Source organism: Loxodonta africana, chromosome 9 (assembly GCF_030014295.1).
Source record: "Loxodonta africana isolate mLoxAfr1 chromosome 9, mLoxAfr1.hap2, whole genome shotgun sequence".
NCBI classification, from domain to species: domain Eukaryota; kingdom Metazoa; phylum Chordata; class Mammalia; order Proboscidea; family Elephantidae; genus Loxodonta; species Loxodonta africana.
The window spans coordinates 96,776,152-96,796,747 of record NC_087350.1 but is presented as its reverse complement, the minus strand read 5'-3'; the positions used below and the strand labels follow the sequence as shown (position 1 = coordinate 96,796,747).

The window sequence follows — 20,596 nt, the reverse complement described above, 5'->3', positions numbered from 1 at the left end:
AAAAATGGAAGAGCAGTACGATTTTCGGAAGGAAAGAATTCATTTCAGGTAAGTAAATACTTAGTGATCTGATACTTAGCTTCTCTACAAAAATAAAATCTATAACAATCATGAATGGAAACAATTTCTTTGATATATACTGTAATAATTCACTGTAGATAAAATATTTGTAAATGCTTTCAAGTCAGAGGAGAAGGATTATCTTTTCTCCTACCTTCTGTCACTATGGAACAAAAATGCACATCAGGGCTCCATTATACAATGAGGTGTTAAAAAAACATACCTCCTTTTTGTAAATCATCCTGTAATTATGTTAATGCATGCTATATGCAAAAAATGGTATACAATTTACAAGGCTTTCCTGAAGTCTTCCATGTATCAAAACCCTCTGTGGCTTTTACTCATTCCCCTACCCTTGCCCCTCTCTTTCATTACCTTGTATAGCATTTTAGAAGCTATCTTTCCAAAGAAGTTACTGCTCATGTTAAATAAACTTTGCATAGAGCTGGCCTTTAAAAATCAGAAATACAGCAAGCAAAGAAATCATCCTCACCTCTTTTAAAGGAAAATACAGTCACCCTCAGCAAAACAGAAGTGCCCCAAAGTCGGCAAAGAGTTGAGAGCTGTTAAGAATGATCCTCTTGAGAAGAAAGAAGTCTCCTTAGGCACCCACATGTATATTTAGATTAGATTGGCAGTTTAAATGACAGCAAACACATGGTCATGACTTCCCAATTGCTCATTCATCCAACACGCACACACAGGCTAATCAGAAGCAAACATCCACCGCAAACTGTTTTAGAAGCTCGCTTCTTCCATCTGATACCACCGTATGTGTGGTAAGCATACATTCTGCTAGAGAGATCAGATGTCAAACACTTAGCTATCTCTCCCAGTATGCCTGAGTCTTGAATCACATTGCTTTTAGTATCCCAGAATATTTCTCTAAAGTAAGCCTGACTTACTCACTTGCATAAACTCCCTATTCTAGCCTGTAGGGTTATATGAAGCACATAGTAAAGAAAGGATCATGTCAAGGTTCTGGAATCTATTTGTCTTATGGGTGTTTTAACTGTAAGGCCTGCCCATCCTATCAGTAAGAGTTACATTCTCCTTCCTACTCCATAAGCGGGGCAAAGTCATTACAAAGGATCACATTTCTTATGCAAATAAATGGTGATAGGGTAAAAAGGTAGAGATACTGAACATGAATTCTAAGCTTCTGTTCATACCTGGAGGTCCAGTAATATTTTTCAGGAAATAACAAGAAAGAGAAAACACAGAGGGCACTACACACAGGCAGCTATGAACTACACCTACAACACTGAATAAAAACCTGTTGCATTTGAATCAATTCCGATTCTTAGCAACCCTACTGGACAGAGTAGAACTGCCCCATAGTGTTTCCAAGGAGCGGCTGGTGGATTTGAACTGCTGACCTTTTGGTTAGCAGCCATAGCTCTTAACCACTGTGCCACACTACTGAACATATATATATATATGTGTGTGTGTGTGTATATATACACATATGTACCTAAAGCGAGAAGCACAAAATCAAACACAGCTATTGGCTCTATGACAGAAGGATAAAAAAAAAAAAGACAGAAGGATAGGTTATATAAAATGGCGTACAATTCAAAAATGCAATTATTTTACTTTTGACATGAATTTTGCATTTTAAACTAAACATAAAATGTTTTGAAAATTCAAGATTCAGACAGGGCTGAAGGTGGAAGGAATGGCACAATATAATGATTCAGAGTTCAGGCTCTGGAAACATCAGACCTGGTTTGGATCCTGATTCCACCATTTTCTAGCTGTGTGACCTTAGCCAAGTAACAATCTACCCAGGTCTTGGTTCCTTATTTGTAAGTGGGGGAATGAAAATAATCATGGTATGAATCCATATGATTACTGTGAGAACGTAGATGATGCAAATAAAGCATTTAGGGTAGATCATGGAATGAATGATGATTCAGTATTAGCTGGAGACCTTGGGTGGTGCAAATGGTTAATGAGCTCAGCTGGTAACTAAAGGTTGGAGTTTTGAGTCCACCCAGAGGCACCTTAGAAGAAAGTCCTGGCTATCTACTTTTGAAAAATAAGCCATTAAGAACCCTAGGGAGCACAGTTTTACTCTGACAAACATGCGGCTGTCATGAGTTGGAGTCAACGTCACAGCAACTGGCGGTAGTGGTGGAATATCAGCTTGAGTCCCTGAGTGGTGTAAATGGTTAACGTGCTCGATGGCAACTCAGTAAAAAAAAAAAATCAGCTTGATGGTAAGTGGTAAAAATAATAATAATAATCAACTTAATAGCAAGCGGTAAAAAAAAAAAATCGACTTGATGGCAAGTGGTCAAAAACAAAACTAGCTATTATCATCATCAATAAGAACAACTGTGAAATTACTATACAAGTACAGTCATGACTGAGTTAACATGGCTTGTCCACCCTCTGCCCCATTATTGTCTTCCCTGAAATACATTTCAAGAAATGAGGCAAACTTATTAGACTGATCCAAAATTTATTTTCTCTCAAACTTTCTCTTAAGCAGAGAGCTGGTAAGATCCCTAGTTCAAAGCCTGCTATATAGGACATTCTAGAAAGGGTTTCTGTACAAACAGAACAAAGATAGGAATTAAAAAAACATCACTAAACTAAGCACAAAACATTCATAAGCAAGAACTAATTGGTCAAACGAAAATTGAAAATTCACAGAAAAAAGAAAGTGAAACTCATTGAGGGCACCAGAAAATCTTCCTCCTGCAAAAAAACATGGGCCTCAGGAGTCTCAAGAAGAACACCCATTTAAAGAAAATATTAACGTCATGCTATAGTGCTCTTGACATCTCAGTTTTATAGACGTATAAACTTCTGTCATATGTTCACTTGTCTTGGGAGTAAAAACACAAAAACTGATGGATGGTGATGGCTTAATGGCAGAAATACCTGTGCTGTGGTTTCTGCTACTTTATGAAAGTATTACAAAGACATTCAGAGGTGGGATGAAACCTCAAACTTAGTGGAAACTCCTTTATGTTGTCTGACAAATTAAGATCATAAGTAGCCTTTGTAACATCTGCTCATGTGGTACCATCAATATCAAGTCATTTCCTTTTTTTTCAAAAGCCACAATCACTACATGCAGTTCCTACATTCCCAGTAAGAGGTTTTAGTATACACAGAAATAAGAAAAATTGACATACTTAAGAAATGAGTATTTCCAATATTAATGTCATCCAAAAACATGTTCTTAATGTTCAGTTTGTACCTATCATTAAAATTTAATATAACCTAACACAATTATCACCAATGGGATGCAGGTGTTGGATAATTATATTAGTATCAACACTACAGGCAAATTTTGATTTCTTCGCATGTGATGGGGTTCTGATAAATATCAATTCGTTGATTTACTGAATCCCGAAGATCAAAAGGCCCTGCATATAGCACTAATAAATCACATAGAGTCATCAAAACTACAGTCTGTTTTCTTTGGCTAAAACTGTGAAGTTTTACTTACAGAGCTTTATCTACTCCTAAAAGTTCTCTGCCAAACCAAATTTAACCTACCAAGAGTACAGAAAATACAGCACTCCCCAGCTGTACCCTCCCGGGGCTTTTGAAGCTCAGAGATACCATTGTGTGGTGGTCTAGAATATTTGGCTTCTTCCTCTCCCTTGCTTTGTTTAGATCTCATAATCAAGGTAAAATTCATCCCTAAAAGTAAAAAGTTACCTCTACGTTCAAACTGAAAAATTACAAAATATTTTATCTATTAGTAAAATCTACTGTGAATAAAAACTGAATAAAGGTACTAAAATCTCTAAGCTGTTAACATATACATACTGAAAATAATGAAATAAATTCTACAAAACTTTTTCCTCACTGTCTTAGTTATCTAGAGCTGCTGTAACAGAAATGCCACAAGCGGATAGCTTTAACAAAGAGAAATTTATTCTCTCACAGTCTAAGAGAGGCTAGAAGTCTGAATTCAGGGCACCAGCTCTAGGCGAAGGCATTTTCTCTCTGTCGGTTCTGGGAGAAGGTCCTCGTCATCAATCTTCCCCTGGTCCAGGAGCTTCTCTACACAGGGACCTCAGGTCCAACGGGTGCACTCTGCTCCTGGCACTAATTTCCTGGTGGTATGAGGTCCTCTTGTCTCTCTGCTGGCTTCTCTTTTATATCTCACAAGAGACTGGCTTAAGACACAACCTAATCTTGCAGACTGAATCCTGCCTCCCTCATTAACATCACAGAGGTAGAATTCATGATACATAGGAAAATCATATCAGATGGCAATACGGTGGACAATCACACCATACTGGGGATCATGGCCTAGCCAAGCTGACACATATTTTTGGGGGACACAATTAAATCCATAACAAATATCAATGAGAACTTCTGAATTATAGCCTAATTAATCACTTTATGATAAAACCCGTTGCCATTTAGTCGACTCCAACTCATAGTGACGCTATAGGACAGAGTAAACTGTCCCATAGGGTTTCCAAGGCTGTAAATCTTTACGGGAGCAGACCGTCACATCTTTCTCCTATGGAGCAGCTGGTGGGTTTGAACTGCCACCTTTTGGTTAGCAGCCCAGCTCTTAACCACTGCACCATCAGGGATCCTCACTTTATGATAAACCAAAAACCAAACCAAATCGGTAGCCGTTGAGTCCATTTCGACTCATAGTGACCATATATATGATAAACTGACTATAAATTTTGTGTGATAGCCACGTTTGATTTTCTGTTCTTGCTTACTAACACAACTTAATATAAAGGCTAGAAAAAGGTAATAAAGCAGGATGAAAGCTTAGGGAAAACTCCACTGTCTTTCACTTATTTCCCTAAAGAGACTGTGCCGATGGATAAACTAGCCGGTTCCATGATATCGCCAATGTTTTGTTTTTTTAATGTACAAATGAGTGGTGGGATCATGCTGTTTTTTATTTTCATCTTTACAAAAATTATTCTGTGCTTTCCAAAAAGTTTACAGTATTTATGTTTGAAATACATAAACAAAAATAACAGAAGCATTTTTTCCTGATTTAACTGAAAATATCCTAACACAGTAAGAAACACTCTTTTCATGTCCAAAAGGAACTCAGGAAAAGTTTAATAACTTTTCCTAATAAACTGATGTCAGCCAAGAATTTTTTCTTAATAACTAAGAGAAACCACTAGACTAGGGTTTTCTCAGCCTTGGCATTTTTTATTTTTGGACTGGATAATTCTCAGATGTGGGTGGCTATCCTATGCACTGTAGGACCTTCAGCAGTATCACTGGCTCCTACCCACTAGAAGCCAGTACCACTTCCCAGAGCAATGACAATCAAAAATGTCAAATGCCCCTGCGCATGGGGAGGGGGCAAGATCCCCCTAGGTTAAGAACCCCTACCACAGACTAATGTTCCCAAAATGTCACCTACAAGAGTTTCCTATAATCATGTACCACTAATTGACACGATATTTGGTTTTAAAGTTTTTTTTATTAAAGAATAAAGTTCTAATTCTGAGGCCACCATGATATGGTACTTTGGTCCAACAAGATCCAGTTCAATCATCTCTCTGGTGTTAATGCTAAGGTGCATTTTGGAACAAATTAGAATCTCTGCCTTCTATGATATTTGTATCTGACTGATCCTGATTGCTCCCTTCAGTGATCTGGCCTATCACTCCACTTTAGTTCCGGTGGGATAGCATTGCAGTCCCTTAGACTGAAACCAAACTCCAGTTTCCAGCTGGCACTGCCACTTCTGCATTTGATATACAGAACAAATGGAGATGTGTGCCATCTGGGTAACAGGATCCGAAAAGCTCCAGATGAAGCCACATACTTTACATAATGTTATCTAAAATGAGTGAATATAAGAGTGGTGTTATCAGTCAGTTTACATTAGGGGAAGTGTGTTCTGGGCCTGAAGTGACAGAGAATAATGCTTGAAGAAGAGTTTCCAAGGTACTGTATGTCAAAGAGCAGGGAGAAGGGTCATTCACATACTTCTCTGATCAACAGTCCCAAGTCTACCTCCTAAGAAGCCAATAAACCCAAAAGTCTGACAAGTTAGCTTCTGAAATTTGTGTGGATTTCTTCTTGCTATAAGTTTGCTCAAGAAAGACCAAGAAGGAGTTGGTCTGGTTCCTGTCATCAATATTTGTTTGGAGGCCCAATCTCTGGAGTAATGATTCTTATAAGAGTAGACAAAGCTTATTTATAGAAGCTTTCAGCTGCCACAGACATCACTGGAGGTGACAGACCCCAGTCCACAGATGTCCCAAGCTTCTATTCTAAAGTTGTGCTTGAGTGAAACAGCCAAGTGAATATCTAGCCACAATGAATATTCCAGGCCCAACAGAATTCCCAGTAAGAAATGCCAACTGTCTTTTATGGCTATTAGTGTTGGACAATCTACTCCTATGGTGACAGCCAGGCTATTTTCTGGATATATTTAAAATTTCAAACTGTCCTGAGCTGAACCTAGATAATGAATTACACGCTGACTGGTACTGTTTTATGCTGATATCCATTACTCTCCAACATACAAACTCTGCTTGTTCTGGTCTTAATGCATTAAGATGGCCTTTGACGTTCTTTTCATCACTGGTAATTCTATTTTTTGCTTTGTGTAAGAGCTATCTGTAACACTTGTGCTAGCCATTTTCCCCCACCATCTGACCAGATAAGCTTCTTGAGGATAAGAAATACATCTTACTTACCTGGCAGCCTCTATAGCAAGGATTGGCAACCTTTTTTCTATAAAGGGCCAAATAGTTAAGATTTCAGGCTTCCTGGGCCATATAGTCTCTGTCAGAACTACTCACCTTTCCCTTTGTAGTATGAAAGCAGCCACAGACAATATGTTAAAAATGGCTGTGGGAGGGGGGGCCAAGATGGCGGACTAGGTGGACGCTCCCGCGGATCCCTCTTGCAACAAAGACTCGGAAAAACAAGGGAATCGATCACATACATAACAATCTATGAACTCTGAACAACAAGCACAGACTTAGAGACGGAGGACGAACAAATACGGGCAGACAGCGACTGTTTTCAGAACTAGGAGCCAGCGCACCAGGCAGGTGACCTTCGGAGCTCGATCTGGGGCAGAGCCCAGGGGGGCAGACGGCACAGAAAGGGGGCCCACCCCTTCCCCCCCGAACCCATCCCGGGAGGAAGCCTAGCAGGTTGGCGCGGGCGGCGTAGGGGCGCAGCCGGAGGGAGAAACACCCTGGAGGCAGTGACTGATCTGAGAGGGGGGAGGACAGCGTCCCAGCTGGGGTGCCGTCCCGCCGGGAGTTAGGGGAGAAGCCGACAGGGCGCGCGCGGGGGGGGGGTCAGCTGTGTTTCCCTGGAGTGACCCCAGGGCGGGGCCCACGCGTTCGTGCAGGAGGACGCGCACCCAGTCCGCGCGTGTGGCACGGCACACCAGAGGGAGAAATCCCCGGAGGTGTCTGGTCTCAAAACAGGGAAAGCAGCATCCCAGACGGGGAGCCATTCCGCTGCGATCTGAGCACTCGCGCGCGCGCGCGGGGCATGAGCGCGGGGTCCATTTTTATTACCCTGAATTGACCCAGGGGGCGGGACCACCTGGTCGTGCGAGTGACGCCCTCCCAGTTTGCGCGAGAGGTGTGGCACACCGGAAGGAGAAGTCCCCGGGAGGAACTGATTGGTCCCGAAGCGCAGAAAGTAGCGTCCCAGACGGGGTGCCGCCCTGCTGGGGCTTGGGCGCGCGCACGAGCGGGGAGTGAGCGCGGAGTCCATTTTTACTGCCCTGAATTGACCCAGGGGGCGGGCCCACCTGGCCGTGCGGAGGAACTGATTGGTCCCGAAGCGCAGAAAGTAGCGTCCCAGACGGGGTGCCGTCCTGCCGGGGCTTGGGCGCGCGCACGAGCGGGGCGTGAGCACGGAGTCCATTTTTATTGCCCTGAATTGACCCAGGGGGCGGGCCCACCCGGCTGTGCAGGTGACGCCAACCCAGTTCGCGCGAGAGGTGTGGCGCTCCGGAAGGAGAAGTCCCGGGGAGGAAGTGACTGGTTCCCGAACAGGGAAAGCAGCGTCTCAACCCGGAAGTCATCCCGCTGGGATTTGGGCGCGCGCACAGGCGGGGCGTGACCGCGGGATCTAATTATAATCGCCTGAATAGACCCTGGGGGCGGGCCCACCCGTTCGTGCGGGAAACGCCCACCCAGTGCCCACGAGCGGTGCCGCGCACCGGAGGAAGTCCCCAGGAGGAAGGGACTGGTTTCCGAGCAAGGAAAGCAGGGTCCTAGCCAGGGACCCGTCCAGCCCGGATTTTGGCGAACGGGGGCGGAGCGTGAACGTGGTGTTCAGCTCTATATTCTGTGGTGCTACACTCCTAGCTCTCAGATCCCTCCCCCACCCTCCCCAGGCGACCCCATTAACATCCGAATACCCGGAGCCAGAGAGAGAATTCAGATAGGGATCTGACTGCATTTTTTTTTAGCTGACTACTTGGAAAATCTAGTTTCCCAGTGATGGCTCGGAGACAGCAGTCCATATCAAACCACATAAAGAAACAGACCATGACAGCTTCTCCAACCCCCCAAACAAAAGAATCAAAATCTTTCCCAAATGAAGATACAATCCTGGAATTATCAGATACAGAATATAAAAAACTAATTTACAGAATGCTTAAAGATATCACAAATGAAATTAGGATAAATGCAGAAAAAGCCAAGGAACACACTGATAAAACTGTTGAAGAACTCAAAAAGATTATTCAAGAACATAGTGGAAAAATTAACAAGTTGCAAGAATCCATAGAGAGACAGCATGTAGAAATCCAAAAGATTAACAATAAAATTACAGAATTTGACAACGCAACAGAAAGTCAGAGGAGCAGACTCGAGCAATTAGAATGTAGACTGGGACTTCTGGAGGACCAGGGAAACAACACCAACATAGCTGGAAAAAAATCAGATAAAAGAATTAAAAAAAATGAAGAAACCCTAAGAATCATGTGGGACTCTATCAAGAAGGATAACTTACGAGTAATTGGAGTCCCAGAACAGGGAGGGGGGACAGAAAACACAGAGAAAATAGTTGAAGAACTCCTGACACAAAACTTCCCTGACATCATGAAAGAAGAAAGGATATCTATCCAAGATGCTCATCGAACCCCATTTAAGATTGATCCAAAAAGAAAAACACCAAGACATATCATCATCAAACTTGCCAAAACCAAAGACAAACAGAAAATTTTAAAAGCAGCCAGGGAGAAAAGAAAGGTTTCCTTCAAGGGAGAATCAATAAGAATAAGTTCAGACTACTCAGCAGAAACCATGCAGGCAAGAAGGGAATGGGACGACATATACAGAGCACTAAACGAGAAAAACTGCCAACCAAGGATCATATATCCAGCAAAACTCTCTCTGAAATATGAAGGAGAAATTAAGATATTTACAGATAAACACAAGTTTAGAGAATTTGCAAAAACTAAACCAAGACTGCAAGAAATGCTAAAGGAGATTGTTTGGCCTGATGACCAATAATATCAGGTACCAGCACAATATAAGGTCACAAAACAGAACGTCCTGATATCAACGCAACTCAAACAGGGAAAGCACAAAAACAAACAAATTAAGACTAATTCTAAAAAATAAATAAATAAACAAAATAATACACACAACAGGAAATCATGGAAATCAATAGATAAACGATCAAAATAATCAAAAAGAGGGACTAAATATAGGAGGCATTGAACTGCCAGATGGAGAGTGATACAAGGCGAGATAGAAGGATACAAGTTAGGTTTTTACTTAGAAAAATAGGGGTAAATAAAAAGGTAACCACAAAAAGGAATATCAATTCCATAACTCAAGAAAAAAGCCAAGAAAAACGTAACGACTCCATAAACACAAAGTTAAACATTATGAAAATGAGGATCTCACAAGCTACTAAGAAAAACGTCTCAGCACAAAAAAGCATGTGGAAAAATGAAATGGCCAACAACACACATGAAAAGGCATCAAAATGACAGCGCTAAAAACTTACTTATCTATAATTACGCTGAATGTAAATGGACTAAATGCACCAATAAAGAGACAGAGAGTCACGGACTGGATAAAAAAACACGATCCATCTATATGCTGCCTACAAGAGACACACCTTAGACTTAGAGACACAAACAAACTAAAACTCAAAGGATGGAAAAAAATATATCAAGCAAACAATAAGCAAAAAAGAAGAGGAGTAGCAATATTAATTTCTGACAAAATAGACTTTAGACTTAAATCCGCCACAAAGGATAAAGAAGGACACTATATAATGATAAAAGGGACAATTGATCAGGAAGACATAACCATATTAAATATTTACGCACCTAATGACAGGGCTGCAAGATACATAAATCAAATTTTAACAGAATTGAAAAGTGAGATAGACACCTCCACATATATAGTAGGAGACTTCAACACACCACTTTCGGAGAAGGACAGGACATCCAGTAAGAAGCTCAATAGAGACACGGAAGACCTACTTACAACAATCAACCAACTTGACCTCATTGACTTATACAGAACTCTCCACCCAACTGCTGCAAAATATACTTTTTTTTCTAGCGCACATGGAACATTCTCTAGAATAGACCACATATTAGGGCATAAAACAAATCTTTGCAGAATCCAAAACATCGAAATATTACAAAGCATCTTCTCAGACCACAAGGCAATGAAGCTAGAAATCAATAACAGAAAAACTAGGGAAAAGAAATCAAATACTTGGAAAATGAACAATACCCTCCTGAAAAAAGACTGGGTTATAGAAGACATCAAGGAGGGAATAAGGAAATTCTTAGAAAGCAATGAGAATGAAAATACTTCCTATCAAAACCTCTGGGACACAGCAAAAGCAGTGCTCAGAGGCCAATTTATATCGATAAATGCACACATACAAAAAGAAGAAAGAGCCAAAATCAGAGAACTGTCCCGACAACTTGAGCAAATAGAAAGTGAGCAACAAAAGAATCCATCAGGCACCCGAAGAAAACAAATAATAAAAATTAGAGCTGAACTAAATGAATTAGAGAACAGAAAAACAATTGAAAGAATTAACAAAGCCAAAAGCTGGTTCTTTGAAAAAATTAACAAAATTGATAAACCATTGGCTAGACTGACTAAAGAAAAACAGGAAAGGAAACAAATAACCCGAATAAGAAACGAGAAGGACCACATCACAACAGAACCAAATGAAATCAAAAGAATCATATCAGATTACTACATAAAATTGTACTCTAACAAATTTGAAAACCTAGAAGAAATGGATAAATTCTTGGAACAACACTACTTACCTAAACTAACACATTCAGAAGTAGAACAACTAAATAGACCCATAACAAAAAAAGAGATTGAAACGGTAATCAAAAAACTCCCAACAAAAAAAAGTCCTGGCCCAGATGGCTTCACTGCAGAGTTCTACCAAACCTTCAGAGAAGACTTAACACCATTACTATTGAAGGTATTTCAAAGTATAGAAAAAGACGGAATACTACCCAACTCATTCTATGAAGCTACCATCTCCCTGATACCAAAACCAGGTAAAGACATTACAAAAAAAGAAAATTTTAGACCTATATCCCTCATGAACATAGATGCAAAAATCCTTAATAAAATTCTAGCCAATAGAATCCAACAACACATCAAAAAAATAATTCACCCTGATCAAGTGGGATTTATACCAGGTATGCAAGGCTGGTTTAATATCAGAAAAACCATTAATGTAATCCATCACATAAATAAAACAAAAGACAAAAACCACATGATCTTATCAATTGATGCAGAAAAGGCATTTGACAAAGTCCAACACCCATTTATGATAAAAACTCTCACCAAAATAGGAATTGAAGGAAAATTCCTCAACATAATAAAGGGCATATATGCAAAGCCAACGGCCAATATCACTCTAAATGGAGAGAACCTGAAAGCATTTCCCTTGAGAACGGGAACCAGACAAGGATGCCCTTTATCACCGCTCTTATTCAACATCGTACTTGAAGTCCTAGCCAGGGCAATTAGGCTAGACAAAGAAATAAAGGGTATCCAGATTGGTAAGGAGGAAGTAAAGCTATCACTATTTGCAGATGACATGATCGTATACATGGAAAACCCTAAGAAATCCTCCAGAACACTACTGAAACTAATAGAAGAGTTTGGAAGAGTCTCAGGATATAAAATAAACATACAAAAATCACTTGGATTCCTCTACATCAACAAAAAGAACACCGAAGAGGAAATAACCAAATCAATACCATTCACAGTAGCCCCCAAGAAGATAAAATACTTAGGAATAAATCTTACCAAGGATGTAAAAGACCTATACAAAGAAAACTATAAAACTCTGCTACAAGAAATTCAAAAGGACATGCTTAAATGGAAAAACATACCCTGCTCATGGATAGGAAGACTCAACATAGTAAAAATGTCTATTCTACCAAAAGCCATTTATACATACAATGCACTTCCAATCCAAATACCAATGTCATACTTTAAGGGAATAGAGAAACAAATCACTAATTTCATATGGAAAGGAAAGAATCCCCGGATAAGCAAAACATTACTGAAAAAAAGAAGAAAGTGGGAGGCCTCACCCTACCTGATTTCAGAACCTATTATATAGCTACAGTAGTCAAAACAGCCTGGTACTGGTACAACAACAGGCACATAGACCAATGGAACAGAATTGAGAATCCAGATATAAATCCATCCACGTATGAGCAGCTGATATTTGACAAAGGACCAGTGTCAGTCAATTGGGGAAATAATAGTCTTTTTAACAAATGGTGCTGGCATACCTGGATATCCATTTGCAAAAGAATGAAACAGGACCCATACCTCACACCATGCACAAAAACTAACTCCAAGTGGATCAAAGACCTAAACATAAAGACTAAAATGATAAAAATCATGGAAGAAAAAATAGGATCTACCCTAGGAGCCCTAATACAGGGCATAAACAGAATACAAAACATTACCAAAAATGATGAAGAGAAACCCGATAACTGGGAGCTCCTAAAAATCAAACACCTATGCTCATCTAAAGACTTCACCAAAAGAGTAAAAAGACCACCTACAGACTGGGAAAGAATATTCAGCTATGACATCTCAGACCAGCGCCTGATCTCTAAAATCTACATGATTCTGTCAAAACTCAACCACAAAAAGACAAACCACCCAATCAAGAAGTGGGCAAAGGATATGAACACACATTTCACTAAGGAAGATATTCAGGCAGCCAACAGATACATGAGAAAATGCTCTCGATCATTAGTCTTTAGAGAAATGCAAATTAAAACTACGATGAGATTCCATCTCACACCAACTAGACTGGCATTAATTCAAAAATCACAAAATAATAAATGTTGGAGAGGCTGCGGAGAGACTGGAACTCTCATACACTGCTGGTGGGATTGTAAAATGGTACAACCACTTTGGAAATCCATCTGGCGTTATCTTAAACAGTTAGAAATAGAACTACCATACAACCCAGAAATCCCACTCCTCGGAATATACCCTAAAAATACAAGACCCTTCACACAAACAGATATATGCACACCCATGTTTATTGCAGCTCTGTTTACAATAGCAAAAAGCTGGAAGCAACCAAGATGTCCATCAACGGACGAATGGGTAAATAAATTGTGGTATATTCACACAATGGAATACTACGCATCGGTAAAGAACAGTGACGAATCTCTGAAACATTTCATAACATGGAGGAATCTGGAAGGCATTATGCTGAGCGAAATGAGTCAGTTGCAAAAGGACAAATATTGTATAAGACCACTATTATAAGATCTTGAGAAATAGAAAAAACGGAAAAGAACACATACTTTTGTGGTTACAAAGGGGGGAGGGAGGGAGGGAGGGAGGGAGGGAGAGGGCTTTTTATTGATCAATCTGTAGATGGGAACTGCTTTGGGTGAAGGGAAAGACAACACTCAAAACAAGGAAGGTCAGCCTAATTGGACAGGATTAAAAGTAAAGAGGTTTCCGAGATAAAATGAAAGCTTCAAAGGATAGCGAAGCAGGGGCTGGGGTCTGGGGAACTTGGTTTGAGAGGACTTCTAAATCAATGGGCAAAACAATTCTATTATGAAAACACTCTGCATCCCACTTTGAATTGTGGCACCTGGGGTCCTAAATGCCAACAAGCAGCCATCTAAAATACATTAATTGGTCTCAACCCACCGGGAGCAAAGGCAAAGGAAGAACACCAAGGTCACACGACAACTAAGAACCCAAGAGACAGAAAGGGCCACTTGAACCAGAGACCTACAATATCCTGAGACCAGAAGAACAAGTTGGTGCCCGGCCACAATCGATGTCTGCCCTGTCAGGGAACACAAGAGACAACTCCTGAGGGAGCGGGAGACCAATGGGATGCAGACCCCAAATTCTCATGAAAAGACCACACCTAATGGTATGATTGCGACTAGAGGAATCCCAGAGACAATGCTCCCCAGAACTTCTGATGGCACAGGACAGGAACCATCCCCGAAGACAAATCATCAGGCATGAAAAGGACTGGTCAGTGGAGGGGAGAGAGATACTGATGAAGAGTGAGCTAATTAAATCAGGTGGACACGGGAGAGTGTGTTGGCAACTCTTGACTGGAGGGGGGATGGGAAGATAGAGAGAGAGGGAAGAAGGTAAAATTGGCACGAAACGAGAGACTGTAAGGGCTGACTCAATAGGGGGAGAGCAAGTGGGAGAAGGGAGTAAGATGTATGTAAACCTACATGTGACAGACTGATTGGAATGGTAAATGTTCACTTGAAGCTTAATAAAAATTAAAAAAAAAAAAAATGGCTGTGGCCATGTTACAATCGAATTTTATTTACAAAAACAGGCAGCATGTCAGATTTGATCCACAGGCTATGGTTGGCCAATTCCTGCCCTATGGGTACTTATCAGAGCAACACCATGCTCATAGTGGGTATGCACATGGTGAACTTTGTAAACCCAAATCTCTCAAATTTACCATATTATTTCCCTCAATCTTTTTGTTTACAAATACAACATAGTATTTTGCACAAAAGCTTAATGACCTCATTCACTAGTTAAGTGATTTTCAGCTCCTTTAAGGCACTCTGTTCCATGGCAGCCCTGAAATACCAACTAAATTTCTTTCCACCAAAGAGCAATTTTCTGATCTTGTCCAAGAGTCTCAGTTACAGTGGAAGAACTAACTGTGACGTATTATCCTGAAGGGTGAGTTTTCATGCCAACTATAATGTTGAATATGTACACACGTAAGTCTCATCAAAAAAATAAATTACTCTTCACCAGATAAACAGCTAGGTCCTCTGACACAACATCTTGGAAGAGGCAGTTGGAAAAAAGTTACCAACTTAGCATTTCAAAGCCACTGCAAACCCCTACAGGCACTATCCAAAGGTCACTATTTAACAAGGGCAAGTGATTAATTGTTCAAGTATTTTAAAAAGATAAGCTTCAAATATAAGGAAGTTCAAGTTCTGTAAATGAAAATATAGGACTGGCTCATTTGGGGTGCCGCAGGGTGGGGTTTGTAATGTCACAATCACCCAAAATAATGTGTAACCAAATAAAATAAACATGTGTGTGTTAAGCTCAAATTGGCATTTATGAAGGTCAATGTTTTGATTCTCACCTAGCAGAAATTTCCCACGCAAAAATCTTTAACCAAATTAATTCTTGGGCAAACTTCAGAACAAACAGGTAGATCAAGTACTGGATGAGAAAATCTGTACCTGATTGCTTCTTCTGAATACTTGTTCTAATAAATACCAAAACTGAACAATCTTATATTAAAAAAAATCAAGAGTACAGGAAGATAGTAGAATTTGCCTTTTTTTTTTTTTTAAAAATCTGTTTTGCCCAAAAGAACTTCCCATTAAAAAGCACTGAGAGTAACTGTCCAAAAAAAACTGAAAATTTTAAATTTTCCACACTTTTCTAAATAGTACATAATTACATTGAAAAAAAATAGTACATAGCAAAGAAGGAAAAAGATAGATTTCAAAATATGGGATCCTTGAGGACTGTTTCTCACAAAGCTGATTTGTCAGACATTTGAGGAGAGAGAATTACAGTATTCCCACCAACAATAAGAGTGTGCATGAGACCATCTTGTCTACCTTGTTTTTTGTAGTGATCTGTAGTAAATGACTCAACGGAACATCCCACTGGGGAGAAAAATAACCCATCTCCTTCAATATCTCTCAGAATTCTCCAAAACTTCTCAATATGCTCAAGAGCAAGGAGAAAGGAGAAGATCACACCAACAAAAATATCTATCAGGGATTTTGGATGATCAGAAAGTAGATTCGTGTGTAAAAATTACATTGAATCTACACACAAACTTGCATTCAAATGCTCAGAGCAGCATCACTTGTAATAGCCAAAAGCTGGAAAAAAACACAAATACCTATCAACTGATGAACGGATAAACAAAATGTTGTACATCCACATAATTTTTTTTATATCTCCTATTTTAGTTTTGTCAATTTTTTTTTATTGTACATTAGTTAAAGGTTTACAGAGCAAATTAGTTTCTCATTAAACAATTAATACACATATTATTTTGCGACACTGGTTGCCAACCCCATGACATATGAGCACTCTCCCCTTCTTGGCCTTGGGTACCCCCGTTACCAGCTTTCCTGTCCCCTCCTGCCTTCTCGTCCCTGCCCCTGAGCTGGTGTGCCGGTTTAATCTCGTTTTGTTTTTTGGGCCTGTCTATGGATGAAAGGTGAACCTCAGGTGTGACTTCAGTAAAGAGTTAAAAGGGTGTCTGAGGGCCACACTCTCGGGGGTTCTCCAGTCTCTGTCAGACCAGTAAGTCGGCCATATAAAAAGGAATGAAGTTCTGATGTTTGACCTTTGAACTCTCAAGCGCTTTCTTTTTCCTCTTCTGGGGTTGCTGTGTAGAGGCATTCAAAGTGGTCCAGCATCTGACCTACCATCACAGGCTGTCCTACAACACAGCCTCTAACAATACAAAAAAAAAAAAACAATACTAGGCTGTCCCAAACCCTTGGTAATAGAATTATTTACACCCAGAAGGTTGGTAAAGCATCAAAATCTGCATGAGGTGTATGCCCAGGCCAACTTTGAGGGGTTTGTGCTGTGAGACCTAAAGTTCTCATGAGGTTGTCCAAAACAAAAGAACACATCAGCAGGGCCTCTGGTGGTTCCATGTGTGCTAAACGTGCCTGTGCTTTCTTTATTGAGGAGCTAAAAATGTTGTGAAAGTGTTGAAGGCACAAGCACAGAGTCAAAAAGCTAAATAAAAAAAAAAAAAATGAAGCTTTTTTGAATAATAAAAAAATCAAATGGCAAAAAAGGAATGACGTTATGATATGCTACAACACGGAGAAACCTTGAAAACATGCTAAATGAACGAAGCCAGTCACAAAAGACCATATATTACATGATTTCATTTATATGAATTTTCTAGAATAGGCACATTTATATAGACAGTAGGTTAGTGGTTGCCTAGCGCTAGGGGAAATGGGGCAATAGTGGGGTGACAGTTAAAAGGCACAGGGTTTATTTTGGGGGCAATAAAAATGTTCTGATATTGATTTTGGTGATGGTTGCACAACTCTGAATATACTAAAGACCCCTGAACTGTACATTTTAAATGAGTGAATTGTATGGTATGTGAATTATATCTCAATATATTCAGTGTAGTTTAAAAAACTACACTGAATATATACTGACAACTGCTCATGTAATTGTTTTTATTTTTATCACTCTATGTGGTAAGGCAATTTTATTCAATCCTTATGTTTTAAAAGATTAAAATGTAATTAGGTTATGTACACTTTGGGGCATTGTGCAATACATTTGGCTCAACAAATTATTGTGGAAGTTCCTAAAATGGAAACATGAAAATTAACCAAGAGAATTTAATGGTGAGTTTGATAGCAACCTTTCCAACAACTACAGATAAAATGTGAAGTATTAGCCAAAGAAAATAGTAGTAGATTTGATAATGTTACATTAAGAAGGATATAAACTGGAAAAATATGTTGCAATATTCAAAGGTAAAGGGTGGTAAGCTTAAACAGAGTACTAAAGAGTAGGATATTAATTTTTCCCCCAAGGTTGCAAATACAGATAGGACTATGAAAGCAAAACTTAAAACCTTCTTACTCAGTCTAAGATCTATACTGAAAAAGAAAAAAGCATTAATGTAAAATAAAAATGGGGATATAAGTATACAAAGATCAGATAAAAGTATCAATCCCAAAGTATCATAAATTGATTTGTTTATGTAAAACATATTGGCAAGTTGTACATAAAAATTGTATGTGTCTTTCATTGACTCATTCTTGGATGCCTACCATATGTCTGGAAATGTGTTAGTATAACAGGAAAACAATACTGGATAATCCAGATATGATCCCTACCCTCACACCCTTTATAGTCTAGTTTATGGTTTAAAGTTTAACTGCCTTTTGCATCAGTATTTCACATATACCCAGAATCCTGGCAAATTAATTGCCACTATTCAAACATAAAAACAAAAATCTCTCCAAAATATTTATGTAGGAGGGAAAAATTAAAGTTAAAAAGTTGAAGAAATAATTTCCTTCCCTTAATATTCAGTCAAATTATTTTGTAGATTAAATTAAGGTGTAAATTATCTGCAGTGAAGTGCACAAACCTTAGGTGGACAGCTTGGTCAATTTTACACAGATATATAAACCCATGTAATGACTACCATATCAAGACATAGAACTGTTCCCTAATGACTACTTTGGACAGTGGTTTGCTAGATAATGATACTGCCGGGTTTCTTGCATGACCCTATGTATCTCCTAGGGATTTAGACAGAAGATTTTGTAAAAAGCAAGCCAATTAATAATGGCCAATCATTCCATAGAAATAAACTCACATCTAGATGATTAATCATCTCTGTGTAGAAGGTCCTGGACTAATTTCTAAGAAAGGGAAAAATAGGAGGAAGAAGAAGAGAAGGAAGCAGAACAGGTTCCTGCAGATAAGACAAATATAAGTGGTAAATAAGATAGACCTTACAGGGGGAATGGTGTTGATTCTCTCCGTATTTATTTTGGAGGGAGAGTGAGTAGAGAAAATTATTACCATAAGTCAAGTGACCAGAACACATCAAGCTGTACCAAGGAGCAGCATAAAGTGCACCTAAAAGAATCAGAGAAGAGCCTAAAACGCATGGAATAATTGGTCTGTTCCATCTATCCATCTAATTATTGACCACTTTCATTGTCATGGAAAAAAAAAATGTACCAACCTATGAAAATAATCCTGTATCTGTCTTCTGACCTACTTTCCATATCTACTTCTTTTCAATTTAATCTTATGTTGTTGCATATCTGCATTATTTCCATAAACTATACCGTTTTTCCTAAAACAAAGTAGGGTTAAAAAAAAAAAAAAAAGGATATAATTCTTTGTCCTATCAAATACTGGAGCTCTCTTAACTTAAAGGTACCTGAAGAAAGACAAGTACGTGATGGACAGACATCTAGACAACTAGAAATCATGCAACTTTGTGAGAGTTAAGATTGTAGTATATGTCTGTTCTTATATTTCTCTCATTCTGCTACTCCGATGTACAATATAAGCCCAAGTACTATTAAGTTTAAAGTTAGCAAATAGCAGCAAAAGGACAAACATACGTGGAAACCAATGGGCAGCCTAAGGAGGGGCATACTGATGGCAGCTTGCCACAAAAATCATCAGACTTGTAGGTGGGAGCAATCCTTACAGGATAGTTATCATCCATCCTGCTCACCCCAGGTCTCCCCCATGCTGCCTTATCCTGCTTAAGTTCCCCGAGTTGCCAAGAAGCAGAATCTACTGTTGGTCAGGACACTCTGAGACATCTCCAGGAACACTACTTCAAAAATAAAGATAATTACTATGTCTCTTCCCAATCTCATTTCCTTAAACCACGCCTGGTGGTTCTCAGACCCTTCAGAGGCCAGTGACTGACCTCTGTGCTTCATTTCTATTTTATCAGCATCTTTAAAATGTGGCACACAGAACAAACCCAAGACCCTGATATACTAGGACTGGGGCGGAAGGTACCAGAACTGTAATTTTCCATGTTTATGACACAATATTTCTATTAATATAAGCTTAGATTCAACTGGCTCATTTAAGCTGATGATCCACTAAAACTCCCAAGATCACTACCGCCGCCCCCCCCCCACAGGAACTGTGGCTTAGGCTGACCTCCCTTATCCTTTACTAATCCAAATAATTATCTGATTTTAAATGAAAGACCTTATAATTATCTCTGCCAATTTTTACTTTCTTGGGTTTTACCTAGTACTTCAACTTGATAAGAATTTTTAATCATAACTCTAGGATTACATGGAATACACTATCCCTCCCACCTTTGGGTCACTGGTAAGCATGCCTTCCATATCTTTATGAAGCTCTCTGTAATAATAACAAATAGAACAGGACAGAATGCAAAGCTCTGTCACCCTTTACAAGCAATCTTTCTGCAGCCTGATAAGAATCTTTGAATATACAAGTACAGCCAATACAAACCCACCTAGCTCAAGAATCATCTGGTCTTGCATATCTCC

General features: G+C 39.4%; 1 protein-coding gene and 1 pseudogene across 2 annotated transcripts in view; one reads left to right on the top strand and one right to left on the bottom strand.

Annotated features, from left to right (window-relative positions):
* The window catches only part of MLLT3 (MLLT3 super elongation complex subunit), a 302,423-nt gene that overhangs the window by 37,116 nt on the left and 244,711 nt on the right, over window positions 1-20,596 (bottom strand). The window lies entirely within an intron of this gene.
* On the top strand, window positions 5-17,520 carry LOC104845656 (large ribosomal subunit protein eL34-like; annotated as a pseudogene).